Genomic DNA, 13487 nt, shown 5'->3' with positions numbered 1-13487 from the left:
GCTAGTTGCATCAAATCATCACCCCTCATTTAGAGCTTAAGAAGAATTTCTAGAACGGTGACACGTTTAGAGGCAGAATTGGTACTCCTTTCCTCCAAGGCTCTTGACCCCCAGCCTTGCTGCTGTCTGATGCTGCTTCACTATTCTCCTTAAATAAGTTTATTTGATGACTTTGAACACTTCAGTGCTTTCAGAGATTGGTGATTTCATCCATGGGTATACTCCCTTCATGAATCATAATGTTTTAAAGGTAGAGTCATCTTGTCTGCAACTTTCATTTGGCAGATGAGGAAATCAAGGTACAGGGGAATGAAATGATTTGCCCAAGGACACTCAGGCAGTAATTGTGAAAAGGGAGATCTGAACCCAGGTCTTCTGACTCCAGGGCAACTTGCCACTGAAACAGATTACAACGTCTTAGTAAGGGTTGTCATGAGTTATGGTGGCTGGTCCATATATCACCTGGTGGTCTTTTAAGTGATGAAAATCTCTTCACTTAGTTTGGTAAGTCCATAGACAAGGGCAATACTGGGTCCAGACTCGAAGCCTTTCCCATGTTGGCAGCTTTGTCCAGACTTTAGGCTCTGCTGTCATAGTTGTGATTAACACAGGGTCACCTTGTTTATCCGTTGTTTTCTAAGAGGTCCAATGACATCATGAGGGTGAGGTTTTAATTTGTCTATGAACTGGGGTTAAATGAGGCAGGGCTGTAAAAAGTTATCAGCCTCATTCTCTCCTCCAGAATTATCTAAGTCCAGTGGCAGGATATAAGTCAAGACAATTGGCAATGGCCAGGGATACAGTGGGTGACCTTTGCCTTTCTAAATTTTCTTTCTTGCCTTTCTAAATAAAGGTCTTTTCCAGGTTTCCATGCCATAATGAGACAGAGAGGAAGGATTTGAGAGTGAATGTCATGTTTTGAATGTAAGAAATAAGCACCCAATGGAAAGGCTACTCTGGGTGGGTCCTTTCATATATAACTTGCCCCAGCCTCCTCTCTCCCCTATTAATCTCTCCTCTGTCTCTATTGCCTGTCCCTCACAATAACAAGTATCTCTTTCTGAAAAAAATAGAAGTAGAAAGAATGAAGGAGGGGAGGAGATATGGAGTCAGATTTGGGTTAAGACCTATGATATTATTGGCAGAGGGGATTCTCTATGATGGAACTCCCACTACTGATGAAGATCAACACCAATTTATTAGTAATTTATAGTCTTAGTTAATTGCCTGGAACATTAACAAGTTAAATGAGTTGCCCAGGGTCACACAACCAATATATATCAAAGGTAGACCTGAAATCCCCATCTTCTTGACTCTGAGGATAGTTGTCTTTAGTTTTTAGTTTTTTGTTTGTTTTTTGGAGGGGGGAAGGCAAAGCAATTGGGGTTAAGTGACTTGCCCAAGGTCACACAGCTAGTAAGTGTGTCAAGTGTCTGAGGTTGGATTTGAACTCAGGTCCTCCTGATTCCAGGGCCAGTGCTCTGTTCACTATTCCTCCAATCTACCCTGATAGTCACCTGATAGTTGCCTTTCCACTCAACTACTGTCCTTGTGTGAAGGAAGAGGAAAAAGGGAAGAGAGTCATGAGAACCAAAGATAGCACAGTGGAGGGTACTATGCCCTATGCCTACAGTAAATTAAAAAATTAGAAATAAAAAATGAACTTTGGTTTGGTTGTTGTTTTCAGAAGTTTTCTTATAAATTGGGAGAGGAAAGATGGGCCCCTGCCTCACAACTTTGATACCCTCTGTGCTGTTCTGAATTTCAGCTTTCCTCTTTTTTTAGAAAAATCTCTGGTTTAAAAAATACTTCAATTCTTTTTTTTTTTTTTGAGTTTTATCTTAAAATAGGGGGAGGAAGGATGAAGTTCAGGGTGTGTGGCAAGGCGCCCACTAAAGATAAACGCAGTCTCCTTTGCCATTTTACAGAAGGCCAGGCCCATCTGGGATTTTCTGTTTTCTCCTAAGCTGTTTGCTGACAGATAAAGGAAGGTGGGTGTCTGTGGGGAAGAGTGGATGATGTTCAGATATGACTAAAGACCCTACAAGGACAATCAAGTTCTTCCTCTTATTCTTGCTTAGGAAATGAAAGCATTTCTTGTCTGGAAGTCACTACCACTAGTCACATGCTTCCTGGCCTATTGTCTCCTTCGAATATAAACTTTATCATAAACAACACTATAGCCAATGATCAAACTCACAGTGTCCTTGTATTATGGAAAAGTTTATGCTTCCAAGTTTGTTCTTCTTGTCCAGGAAGGTTCCTCCTCTGCTAATAACCACGTAGCCCAGAGAAGAGTGGCTGTTTGTTGTCATGTTCTCAGAGTGTTCATATTGGAAAGACTCAGGCTCCTGACCTCAGAATTTCCTTTTAGAGAACATGTTGTTCCCCTTGAAAGGGTCAACTTCCTCTGCAGAAGCCTACCTAGCCTTTCTTTGAACCAATTCAAATCTGCTTGCTCCAAATGTAGGATGTACAACAGACCATGGGTATCATTGAACTTGATAACTATGATGAACTCAAAGATCGAGCCACCATTTCTTCCCAAATTTCCCTTGTTTGAACTATGACTTCCCAGCTTTTGGTTCAAGTTATGTCCAGAATTACACAATCCCTTATTGCTTCTTTCATTTTTGAAAGATGAAACTCTGAAAAGCCGGTCAAGAGTTTATTAGCCATGGGAGAAATTTTGTATAACTATGTGTATTTAGAGTGCATTTTCTTTTCCTTGCTTTCTCACTATCTAGGAGAGAGGAGGAAAGAGGAAGAGAATTTGGAAATGAAAATAAATTTTTTTTTCAAAAGAATGTTTTAGCCATATCAGCTTCAATGGATGAAATATCTGGAATCAAGTTTGGTGGATTGTAACTCAACAGGGTGTATGGCAAAAAATTGTGTTCATTGTGTGTATGCAAAAAATTCAGTATGTAATGAAAGGCATTATGACCTAATGGATAGAGGTCCTGGGCTTGTCTCACCTGTTATGCACTTTGATATAGATGAGAATTTCTATTCTTGACCTTTTGGTGCAGCTGTCCAGTAGTAGAATGGCTAGGCCAAAGGTTCAGTGTTCTTTCACTAACACACACACACACATTTCCTATGTGCATATATACATGTGTATGTATGCACATATATACACAGGCACCAGAGGAGACATATTCACTAGCTCACCTCACATGCCTGTTTCTGTATCTGTCATGGAAATTCATCACCAGCTGAACATCTTGCTTTATGTGCTTATTACTTTTTTTTATGTTTTTCATTATATTTGAGCAGACATAACTTGGCTGATTCATAATTTACCAAATATGAACATTTGTCAGGGTTATTTCCAATCACTCAGGAAAATATGCCTTTGTGTATTTTGATTATTTAAAGCAATTTTGCTGCCTTAATACATGTGTGCCACCAGCACAGCATGACTGCCTTGACTGAGGATATGGGAATGTGCTTAATTTTCTTTTATATGTATGTAGAAGTGCTTTGGGTTGTTTAACCAATGTTCAGCTAGTGGTGTGTGTGTGTGTGTGTGTGTGTGTGTCTTAAGGAGGCAGGGGGCAAAAGAGGAGGAAAGATGAGCTTAATTTCCTTCCTCACCTGGGAGCAGGAATTTGATGCAAAGGAAGATTACAGAGGTGATTGTTTACACTGTGTTTATCATTATATAGATAACCAAATGTATAATGAGGCAATTTTCTAGATGTGAAATCTTGAAAATCAGAATGACTCTTTATGTAAAATGTCTACTCAAATATCCAAAGGAATCTGTGATCTCTTGGTCTGGGGGTTCTCTCTCCACTGAAGTACATCTCTGAAGTCATTCATGTCTGCCCATTCTATAAGTTTGGGTTAAGGATAGAGAGGGACTGGAAGTACTTCGTTGGTTGACAGGGTTCCCAGGTGAGGAAAACCCCTCTACCAAGGCAGATCAGCACTTGTTAAAGTCACTGAGAGTTGCCTAGAGCACTGAGAATTTCAGTGACTTTGCCTGGGGTCACATACTCAGTGTATGTCTGAAGTGGTGCTTATACCCAGGGCTTTCCCTCTCTACAACCAACTCTTTAAAACCTATGCTATATTTCCTTTTTTTAATATTAGAAAAAAATCTCTATTGAAAAAAATTGCTATATAAGGTGGTAGAATTCTAAGACAAAATATGAAAATATTTATCATAATTTCTTTGTTAATAACTCAAAAGAAAACAAGCAGTATAGAGTAATAGAGGAAAGGAAACACAAAGGACCATGGGGAAAGGCACATGGGAGAATGCATATTTTTCATTAAATTAATTTTTTTCAATTAATAAAAAAATGCTTTCCTTCCTACCTTCCTGACATTTTTTAAAATAAAAAAATCCAGAAGTTATTTGTTAGAAAGCTTCAAGCTGTGTGTGCTTTGTGAATCTAACTGCAACTCAGTCAGAGTAAAGGCAGTATAACCAGAAAAAATATTTTGGGTTCTTTTCAATCAACTGATTTTTTGAAATAAAAATAGGACTCAAACTCTTTTTTTTTGGTCTTCATTAATTTGTTTGTTTAATTTTAGTTTATAAGATTCAGTTCCACAATCCCTTGAGTTTCAAATTTTCTCCCCCTTCCTCTTCTCCCCCTCCCCCCCATGGTGGCATGCAATCAAGTATAGGATCTACAAATACTTTCACATTAGACATTAGTCAGGTTGTAAAGGATTGTAACCAATGGAATGAACAGTGGGAAAGAGGAAACAAAACCAAACAAGAAAAAGAAAGAGAGCAGGTAGTTTGCTTCAGTCTGCATTCAAACTCTGTTCTTTCTAGTTCTTTCTCTAAATGTAGACATCTCCTTCCATCATGAGTCTTTTGGAGTTGTTTTATATAACCTTGCATTGCTGAGAAGAGTCCAGTCTTCTATCAAAGCTGGTCATCACACATATATTGTGTTTGTAATTGTTTACAAATTTCTCCTGGTTCTTCTTTTCTCACTCAGTATGTTTGTATAAGTCTCCCCAGGTAAATATGAAGTCCATCTGCTCCTCATTTCCTACAGCACAATAGTATTCCATTACATTCATATACCACAACTTGTTTAGCCATTCCCCAATTGATGGGCATCCCCTTAATTTCCAATTCTTTGCCACCACAAAAAGGGATATTTTTGTACATACAGGTCTTCCTCCCACTTCTATGATCTCTTTGGGATACAACCCTAGAAGTGGTATTACTAGGTCAAAAGGTATGAAGTTAATTATAGCCATTTGAGCATAGTTCCAGATTGCTCTCCAGAATGGTTGACTCAGTTCACAATCCACCAGCAATGCATTAGTATTCCACTTTTTCTACATCCTCTCTAGCAATTTGTCATTTTCCTGTTTTGTCTCTTAGCCAATCAGACTGGTGAGATGAGGTACCTCAGAGTTGTTTTATTTGCATTTCTCTAATCACTAATGATTTAGAGTATTTTTTCATATGCTTATAGATATCTTTAATTTATGCCTCTGAAAACCACCTGTTAATATCCTTTGACCTTTTATCAATTGGGGAATGACTTGTATTCTTATAGATTTGACTCAATTCTCTGTATATTTTAGAAACGAGGCCCTTATCAGACATAATGGTTGTAAAATTCTTTCCCAACTTCCCACTTCCTTCTTAGTCTTGGTTACATTGGCTTTGTTTGTACAGAAACTTTTCAATTTAATGTAACCAAGATTAGCCCATTTGTATTTTATAATGCTCTCTAACTGTTGTTTGGTCATAAAGTCTTTCCTTCTCCATAAATCTGACAGGTAAACTATTCCTTGCTTTCCCAGATTGCTTACAAGTACTTGAACTCTTGACGGGCAGAAAGATTATTTCTACATCTAATCTGAAAGATGTGCATGGTTGGATTACAAAAGAGGAAAGGAGACCTGCCTCAGAAATCTGTGGAGGCTCCTATCATCCTTTATGCTAACTCTTTTCCTTAATCCTTGGGATACTGCTTATAATTTCCGACTATTTTTTCCTTAAGAATTTATCACTGAGGGGCAGTTAGGGCAATTAGTTAGCCAGTGAATAGAGCACTAGCCCTGAAGTCAGGAAGACATGAGTTCAAATCTAGCCTCAGACACTTAACACTTACTAGTTGTGTGACCTTGGGCAAGTCACTTAACCCCAACTGCCCTGCCTTCCCCCCTACAAAAAGATTTTATCCTAAAGTTTGTATACTAAGTCAGTATTGCCTTTGGCAGAGGAGCTAAGAGTTTGCTAAGGAGATTTTTAAAGATTATTTTGGTTCCTTTGTTAGAGCAATCAGTGCATTTTTTGTATGAAAATGTATTAATCAACATCAGTGTCTTTTATCCATTTCCAATCTTTTGGCAACAATAACTTAAGTAGGTGAGGTTAAGTTGATTGGTGTTTTCATTGCATGCAATATATATTTTCTCTTTTTTTTTAGTTTATCTTCTAGTTTTGTTTTAACTTTTATCTTAGCTCTATCAACTGAGTGTACTGACTGTATAGTCAAACACCTTAATTAGAAATTACCCCATCAGTAATGAGTCAGTCCCTGACTTAAAATAAAAATCAATTTTAATTAAAGCATTAACACAGATGTAGAAATGAGCTTCCTATATAACAATATCTTTCTTGCAAATATATCTTGAATTTGGCAAATTTTATTCTTAATTCCATAGCTCTTGGATTTCCCAAGGTGGTTCTTCAGATTAATTTATCCCAGAGTAAAACAGCTGAGTTCCTCAGTAGACAGCTCTCTCCTATCCATAATGGGAATACATATCAAAAATGTAATCAAAGCTCTTATCTGTTTAAACCTGTATATTAGCTAATACATTTGTGCCCTCTTCCCTCATTAGAATATAAGCTCTTTGAGAACAGGGACTATCTTATTTGCTTATATTTATATCCTCAACATTTAGCATCATCCCTGGTGCATAGTTAAGCTCTTAAAAATGCACCTTTTATCTAGTGCTTTAAAGTTTGAAAAGCATTTTACATACATTGTCTCATTTTATCCATGCCACAACCCTATGAAGTAGGTAGTATAGCTATTGTCTCCATTTTACAGATTCAGAAACTGAGTCTCAGAAAAGTTAAGTGATCTGTCCCTAGTTACAGAGCTTGTAAGTATAAGAGAAAGGCTTTGAACTCAGGTCTAATGTATTCCAACATTTTATCCACTATGGATAGTCGCTATGCCTCTCTTATGCTATAACGCCATAAATTATTAATGAACTCCAGTTGTACAAATTAACCAACCCCACACCCGGTCTTACAGCAGAGTTTCAGATCCTCTGTGCCATAGTTCTCATTGACCTAGAAGCACTTTGATGTGTACAATTTACCTCAGGGATACATGCCTACATGACCTAGGGTTAATCCTTTGGTAGAAATAGAGCTCCACCCAACCATTTTCCATATTTTGTAAACACATTCCCAAAGAAAGCATCTTTGTCTTAACCCAAAGCTGTGGTTGTTAAGGAGATCTGTTTACCTCCCCTTTGAGGAATATGGCTTGGTGTAGGCGGGGGTAGATATCTCCTCATATTGCCAGTTTAGGGGTAGGGAGAGAGTAAGTGCTGTCTCTTTGAAGCAGGATTGTTTATCCACTTAAACCAAAGGGCCACAGTTTGGCTCATGTTATTCCATATCCAATTGCTTTATATCCTAGTCTCAAGTGCCCCTGGAATTGGTCACAGCATTTGAGAATGCTACTTTCTCTGCCGATTCTATTTTCATGATCTAAAGGCAAGAGTCTAGTATGATTCTCTGGAAATTAAACTGTCAAAAAATTCAAGCCCAGTAATGAAGTTAACACTAGAAGGACCAGACAAATCATTCAGCATAAAATTTTTATTATAATTTTACTTTGAGTAAAAAGTTTCATTCCGTATTTATTTTCTTTGCTTTATGGATAAGGTGCGCTACTTTGATTGATGTAGCTTGATCCTTTGAGATGTTGTTGTTGTTCAGTCATGTCCAATTCTTCATGACCCTATGCAGGGTTCTCTTGGCAAAGATACTAGAGTGGTTGGCCATTTCCTTTTTCAACTCATTTTACAGATAAGGAAACTGAGGCAAACAGAGTTAAGTGACTTGCCCAGGGTTACACAGCCAGTGAGTGTCTGAAGCTAGATGTGAACTCAGGTCTTCCTGACTCTGGGCCAATGCTCCATCCAATGTGCCACCTTACTTCCTCCCCTTTGAGCCATTAGGTATTCTTAAATTCCAGAAGTGTCAAACATGGGGCCTGCTGGCCACAAATCCCTCACCATTCTCTAGGGCAGCCAAACAAGATTAAAATGTGCTCAGAAAATATTTGACAGAATAAATAAAAATACAGCAGAACATAGGTAATGTTAATGTGTGATTTTCTAAGTCAGTGCGGATGAGCTGGGATCTTTATGTGGGATTTAGTGGCCATGGTTTCTATTTGAATTTGACACTAGTGCTCCATACTATCACCCACATTGTTAACATGCCAAAGTATAAGCTCCATGAGGACAGTCAATCTCTTAAATTATTTTGTATTTAGGATGCTTATTACAAAGCTTACCACTGTAGCACCAATGCTATATTTACGGTGCCCACAATCATGATAAAGACCGTGACTATAAGTATCACGTGACATTGGATCACAAAATATACCAAACTCTCCAGATAGAGGATAGAACTGAAGCATTTATTTAGATGCCAGAAAACCAAATCCCAAAACCAGTAAGCCAATTCCATCATAGTACCAAAGATATCAGAAGCCATAATAACACTGAGAGCCACAGCATCCTTCAGCCTTCCCACAAACCAATACAAGATCAATATCTACTCATGAGCCTATCTGACTCCTTGCCTCTTCACCACCATCTCACTAGCTCTGACCAGCTTCCTGTGGGCTCTGCTCTACCCTTCAGCAAATTCCCTCCATCATAGGCTCCATGTGATTATATTCAGCCTATTAGGGGTCAGAGTTTACTTTCAAAGCAGAGGAGATCTTCAAACTCCCCCCTAGGTCTATTAAAGGGCAGGGAAGATCTTCAAATGCCCATTATCATTACAACCACATGGTAGGTATTTAATAACAGGTTGCTGAATGAATGAAGGAATACTTGGGAAGGTGGAACCTAGCTAGCGAGAAGAATCAGAGCCTGACTTCTCACAGGCATTATTATAATCATGATGTGGTGGAAAATGGGACTGGCTGTGGAGTCAGAGAACCCAGGTTCAAATTTCCTGACACTATGTTTGTCAAAGAACCTTGGACAAGTCTCTTAATATCTCTGGGCCTCAGTTTTCTTCTCTGTAAAATGAGGGGGTTGACCTCAATAAGTTCCTCTCAACTCTAGCTCTAAGACCTGACTTAATAAATCCAATGCATACATGTGCTTTCTGGCCATATGACCCAAGTATAAAACCAGATTTCAGCAAACATCAGCATTACCAAAGCTAATTTTACCTGATTTGCTAAACATTAAATTTTACAAAAACAAATCAATAGGTTTTGTTTGTTAACTGAACTAACTCCCCCAAGGAATTGAGGTGCTAACAATTCCCTAGTATTTAATGTCACTAATCACGTATCTGTTTGTTCTTCTAAGATTTAATTTTAGCATGACTCTTCTGGTTGAAGTAAAAATTATTAAGCTAATTTGGATATTAGGCAAAATACGGAGGTATGTTTTAGAGTGCCTCATTCTTTGAATCTCTCAATCATTCAATGATCAAACATTTACTAAGTGGCTGAAATACATAGATCTCCTGACCAGGAAGTGTAGAGGGTACCAAGATTATATGTGACCCACTGCTTTCCTTTTTTCAACTCATTTTACAGATGAGGAAACGGAGGCAAACAAATGACTTGCCCAAGATCACACAGCCAGTGAGTGTCTGAGGCTGGATTTGAACTTAGGTCTTCCTGACTCCAGGTCCAGTGCTCTATCTAATGGGCCTTCATCAAGCTTATAATGAAGTAGAGGGATATGGCAGGAATGCAGGTAACTACAGTACACAAATGGACTGTGATTTGTACATCAGGTGGTTGTCCCCCAAAAAGGATTACATGAGTTCTGAAGGGGAAAGCCCTCCCCTGGAAGTTCAGGAAGTGGGATGGAATTTGACTTGGGCTTCTACCCTTTCAATAATACATATGCTTAAATATTCCCTTGTTTAAAATGGTGTCATATAGATGTAGCAAACATTTAACCCACTGGCCACATGTGACCAGCAACATTCCCCAGTAGGGCCAAATAAATTAAAAAGTAATTGGCAAATAGTTAACAAATTAAACTAAAAATACAATAAAACACAGATAACTTTACATTTTAAAACTGAGTCAACATGTAGCTAGCAGGGATCCTTAGGTACAGTTTATGAGCCTGTTTCTATTTGAGTTACACTATACCAATGGTATAGTGTAAAAAGTGTTGGATTGGAGGCAGGAGATTTGAGTTCTGATTCAGGCTTATATAACTAGCAGCTATGTGAACCTGGATATTTAACTAACCCTCTTTAAATTTAAGCCCCATATCTTTAAAATGGCAGTGATGACAGCCACCTTTTAAGTCACAAGCCTCAAAACTCTGTAGATATATGCTATTGTTATATTATCATCATTATTAACTAATAATAATCTACTCATTCTGCACAAAATTTTAGATTTAGAAAAGCCCTTTTTTTTTCTGTATATGAATAACAGCTGAGAATTCATTTTCACCTAGGACTAAAATACCTATAGTGAACAGATAGCAAAGCTGTATCTCATTGTACATTCTGCCTTTCTGTGCCATGAAACAGTATCTGGACAAAAAATACTACAGGGTTATAAGGAAGATTTAGCAAAGTCCAAGCCAGAATTAGGATTCAGAGAGCACAGCACTGGTCCTGTTTTACTTGTCTTGTTCATTGATTGTGGGGCAGGGGACATCAGGAGGGTTCCAAGAAGCAATGCATACTTGAAGTCTTTTTCGTGTTTCAAGAATAATCCTGCAACAATTGTATTTAGACAGTTTTATATCATTGTGGCCGAGTGCTACTGTACCTGCGTCATTTTCCAAGTGCAGGTTTGAACACGTTTCAGTTTTTTCTTCTTTTTATGGGTTGTTGTGCTGATGCTTCATGGGTGCAAATCATCACTTCTTTAAGGTAGGAGAATAGCTCATAATTTCTGTTACTTCTCTCCCTTCTCAGTTTTTAACCTGTCTTGTTTCCTTTGTTGCTAGGGTTTTGTTTTGTTTTTTACTCTTGGGGTCCCCTCTCCACCACCAGTGGATTTCCATAAATTTAAGTGACTTGAACTGCTTGCTAAATTATTTTGAGTTTTTCCAATTTTTTTTTTTTGCTTTGGCTGTTCCTGATCACATCCAGATTTATTTTCTAGAGGAAGCTAATTCAGTCAGTCCCTCAACTCCCCACCCCCGACCCTTTTTTGTTTTTCCATAAATACTATATACTTTCAACCAAACAGTCCACCCTGGAGTGCAGAAGGAGAAAAAAAAATAAGCTGCATTTATTTGCAAACAGATGGGCTTTCTTCTATCCTAAAGTGGCGCATTACATTTATTCTTGAGTGATACAATGTGTGCTAGCTTTGAACAAACATTTTATCCAGACATTAGGTCTAAACAGTACAACTAGCAACAGCCCCAAACTGTATGTGTTAGCATTCTGAAAAAAACACTTTTTCGGAAATCTGTTTTTTCGTGAAGCAACATGAACTCTTCTTAACCTGGTCCCTTCCTAACACTCCAGCCTTCTTACACTTTACTCCCCTCCAGCTATTCATGATCCAGCTGCCCCAGGATCTTTGCCCTTCTTCCCATATAACACTTCTTTCCCCAGCTCCCACACCTTTGCATTGGCCAGCCCCTATACCTGGAACGCTCTCTCTTCTCACCTTCACCTTTTAGTTTGCCTGTAGTCCTTCAAGTCTCAGCATGAATCTCACCTCCTACAGGTTTTTTTCATGGTTCCTCAACCTCTAGTGACCATCCCTCCCAAATTACCTTCCATCTACTCCTTCTAATTCTTGCATATTTTTATGTTGTCTCGCCCATCTGAATGTAAGCTCCTTGAGGTCAGTAATGGATGTTTTGGGCTTTCATTTTTCATTCCCGTTGATTAGTACAGTACCTGGCATATAGTAAATACGTATTAAATGCCTTTTAACTGATTGAATTGGGAACTTAAATCCTTATATTCACCTTTCATCCTCTTAAAAGGGGTGGGTGGAACTTTCCAGCTCACTAGGGCAAGATAAATTTTTGTATTAGAAGGAACAGCCGCTGTTGCTGTCTTTATATTAAGCACTTGTTTAAAAAGTATGCAGCCTGGAATAGTGGATTAGAGTTGGCCTTACAAACAGGGGAATCTGGGTTCAAGTCCTACTTCTGACTATTCTAATAGCCTCACATGTGAGGTGATGAAGACCTTCACCAAGATGGTAGCTGTGTGAGTAGAGAGAAGGGGACATGTCTAAAAGATGTTATGAAGACAAAAACAATAAGATTTGACAAAAGATTGTATATGAGATATAAGTGGGAATGAGGAGTTGAGGATGAAACCAGGGTAGAAAACCTGGATGACTAAAAGGATGGTGGTGTCCTTGATAGTAATAGGAAGGTTGAGAAAAGGGAACAATTTTTGGGAAAAGATAATGAGCTCTGTTTTGGACACGTTGAGTTTGAGATTTCTACAAGCTTTACAATTTGAAATGTCTTTAAGGCAGTTGGTGATTTGGTGCAGAAGCTTAGGAAAGAGATTGGGGTTGCATACATAGATGTGGGAATTATCTGCATTGAAATGAGAATCGAACCCATAGTAGCTAATGAGAATAGCAAGTGATAAAGTATTCGGTGTGACCTGTATGAAAATCCACTTGAGAAAAATGACTGTATTACAAGGCAGAATGTAGGAATGCAGTAAGAGAGTGATAAAATGCTATGTGTACAGAGTATCTTCTGGGTTTTCTGAGACAATCTTGATTTCAAGAATCATAAAATGGTTAGAATTGGAAGTGACTTCAGAGGCCAGTCCACACCTAATCCCCCATCCCTGTCAAGTGATCACGAGCCTCTTCTTGAAGTCCTGTATGGAGGAAGAATACCCTACCTCGTGAAGCAGCTCATTCTGCTCTGGTCTGCCTTAATTGTTAGAATTGAGATCCCCTCTTCACCACCGGTGGATTTTCACAAATTTAAGTGACTTCAAGCTTAAATTTACTATGTTGCACCTTCTCCCTGGCACCTCCTTTGCTCCTAGTTCTTCCCTCTGGGTCAAAGCAGATCAAGGTACTCTAAAGGAACCTTAGTTAGACCATGAGCCCTGATTTTTGGTCACAGTAGCTATGGGAGTTCCCAAGAATGGGGAAATCAGTGAGCTGTTTCTTAGAAGGAATGTCAATTGAACTGAAAATTAGGAAGGGCAGGAATTAAACAGGAAGAGCTAGGAGAGAAAGGCATATCAACCAAAGGGAACAGGATAAGCAAAGGCACAGGGGCTAGAGAGTCCAGGGGAT

At 38.6% G+C, this 13487-nt stretch overlaps 1 protein-coding gene and 1 long non-coding RNA gene across 10 annotated transcripts in view; one reads left to right on the top strand and one right to left on the bottom strand.

Annotated features, from left to right (window-relative positions):
• ADGRL2 (adhesion G protein-coupled receptor L2) overlaps positions 1 to 13487 on the top strand; it is a 372405-nt gene that overhangs the window by 29090 nt on the left and 329828 nt on the right. The window contains exon 2 of one of the 9 annotated variants that reach the window (XM_069094614.1): positions 9807 to 9969. The exons of the other annotated variants lie outside the window; for them this stretch is intronic. The gene's annotated coding sequence lies outside the window, so the exon portion shown is untranslated. The remainder of the gene's footprint in view (positions 1 to 9806; positions 9970 to 13487) is intronic. 9 annotated transcript variants of the gene reach the window in all.
• Positions 2909 to 13487, bottom strand: part of LOC138166188 (uncharacterized) — a 31504-nt gene continuing 20925 nt past the window's right edge. Inside the window, exon 4 of the long non-coding RNA XR_011169565.1 lies at positions 2909 to 5021. This is a non-coding gene — a long non-coding RNA (uncharacterized lncRNA). The remainder of the gene's footprint in view (positions 5022 to 13487) is intronic.

The sequence above is a fragment of the Petaurus breviceps genome, unplaced genomic scaffold, assembly GCF_028583685.1.
Source record: "Petaurus breviceps papuanus isolate PSGF00001 unplaced genomic scaffold, PetGlider_PUasm1.0 220, whole genome shotgun sequence".
NCBI lineage: Eukaryota > Metazoa > Chordata > Mammalia > Diprotodontia > Petauridae > Petaurus > Petaurus breviceps.
This window is presented reverse-complemented; position numbering and strand designations above follow the sequence as displayed.